We start from the raw sequence: 2290 nt of genomic DNA on the forward strand, positions 1-2290 counted from the left end.
ATATAGTCATATTTGTTTTTATTATTATTATTACAGCATTTCAAAAGTGAAATGTGGCAATTTATTTTTTTGTTTGTTTTTTAAAATTTGGCACCTGGGCTAACAACTGTTGCCAATCTTTTTATTTTTTCTGCTTTATCTCCCCAAACCCCCCCTGTACACAGTTGTATATCTTAGTTGCAGGTCCTTCTAGTTGTGGGATGTGGGACGCTGCCTCAACGTGGCCTGATGAGTGGTGCCATGTCCGTGCCCAGGATCCGAACCCTGGGCTGCTGCAGTGGAGCGCGCGAACTTAACCACTCGGCCAGGGAGCCCGCCCCAAACATGGCAACTTAAATAGATGCCAAAAAAGAGTATTGATGAAATTTGTCTCAATTTCCTGAAAGATTTATAGAATTAGATAAGACTGACAAAATATTCTTAAAATATTGGGCAAAAGCCACAACAACGTTAACTTCTGTCCTCTGAAACCACTTTGCTTGTTTTATGTTCTCTTTTGATGAGTAGGTAAATCAGGTACCAAAAACAGATGTGTGTGTGCATCTGTCCCCTTCCAACAAATACATGGTGACTTTAAGATAGGGCTACAGGTTCAATATATGGTATTTACATGAGTAGGAAGATAAATGGGATGAGAAGGAATGGATCACCATAGAAGGTCGTAGTTACACAATTTTAGAATATTTGATATCATACAAATAGATTTTTATTTTTTGAAGGACCATTTGCATTTCTTTCTAAATATAGGGCTGGAAAATTTTCATTCTGCCATCCAGCAGTTTTTTTCAATATCATTTTTTTCTCATAAAGTATTTATGGTCTCCTCACCTTTTGTTACAGGATCTTCCATTAGCAGAGACCAGGTGATCTACTTTTGCAGATTTATCTTCCCAAGTAGTCTCCAGACAGATGCTTTGATCTCCTTGATTATAAGACTGTATACGATGGGGTTCAGGAAGGGAGGCAAAACTGTATATGCCATAGCAATAATCAAATCTTGAGTGGAAAAAGTTTTAACAACTGGCTCTAAGGCAGCAAAGAGCCCTGTGGTGATGAAGGATATGAAGACCGTCAGCTGTGGGGAGCAGGTGGTGAAGGCTTTCGCTCAACTCTCTCCTGATGGGATTCTGAGACTGTTGAGAAGATCTGGATATAGGAGATGATTATAAGAACAAGCATATCAGCACCAAGCTGGAGCTCAGAGCCAGGGTCACAAACTCAACAAAGAAAACTTCACAGGAAATCAGGGCCCACACATGAGGGATGTCACAGAAGAACTAGTGCCTTGTGTTGGATCTAAAAGGGGCTCCCAAAACATGTTGCCAGGGTGGACTGCTGCATAAGAAAAGCAACTTAGCCAGGTAATGAGTGCTATCTGGTGGCATGCTCCTGATGTCATAATGGCTCTATATTGGAGGGGGTGGCAAATGGCAACATAGTAGGTCATAGTACATAACTGTGAGAAAGGCCAGTTCAGCAGATGCAAAAGCAAAGAAAAAATAGACTTGAGCCATATAGCCAAGATAAGAGATGGAGTTGCTGTGAGTCATGGAGCTGTGTATTGACTTAGGTACAGTGACTGAGATGTAAAATAAATCCAAAAAGGAGAGGTTATTTAGGAAGAAGTACATGGGTGTGTGAAGATACTGATCAAGAGTAATGATCATGTCGATGAGAAGGTTCCCCAACTGTGCTGCCAGATAAAGCAGGAGAAACAGTCCAGCAGTAGTATCTGAAACTCCCAGATATCAGAAAACCTCATAGGCAGGAATTCTGTCACTTGAGTAAGATTATCCATTGAGCAGGGAAAGCTATGTCCTGATTGTCAAAGGAAAAGCACACAGTGATTAAAGATGAGATAAAAAATGAACACAATATTGTATTAATACAATGTTATAAAAATACTATTCCCCTAAATAAAGTAATTGGTTAGATATCTTCTACACTGCTTAAGCAAATGGAGTGGTGGAAGATGAATTTTTCACGTGGGCACATTCTAAGAGATGTATGTCTTAAGACTTTAATAGTTAAGTAAGTAATTTCCAAAGCTTTTGATTAGTACTGTATATTTACTATGCAGTACTCAAAATGTGAGATCAAGATGTTTTCATCAAATAGGTGCTTGTTATAAATTTTAAGATCCCAATGAAAATCTAATAAATAAGAATTTGTGAGATGAGTCCAACAATTTACCTTCTATTCAAGTTGCTGGGTAAATTTTTAATATAAAAGTTTGGAATCAAAATGGTTACAGGTCCTGTGCAGAGTCAACTCTCTTTAGCTTTTCGTC

General features: G+C 38.6%; 1 pseudogene; it reads right to left on the minus strand.

Moving 5' to 3' along the window:
• Window positions 1-834: 834 nt before the first annotated feature.
• LOC138924893 (olfactory receptor 14I1-like) lies at window positions 835-1798 on the minus strand (annotated as a pseudogene).
• Window positions 1799-2290: the final 492 nt, after the last annotated feature.

The sequence above is a fragment of the Equus caballus genome, chromosome 6, assembly GCF_041296265.1.
Source record: "Equus caballus isolate H_3958 breed thoroughbred chromosome 6, TB-T2T, whole genome shotgun sequence".
In the NCBI taxonomy this organism is placed as follows: Eukaryota; Metazoa; Chordata; class Mammalia; order Perissodactyla; family Equidae; genus Equus; species Equus caballus.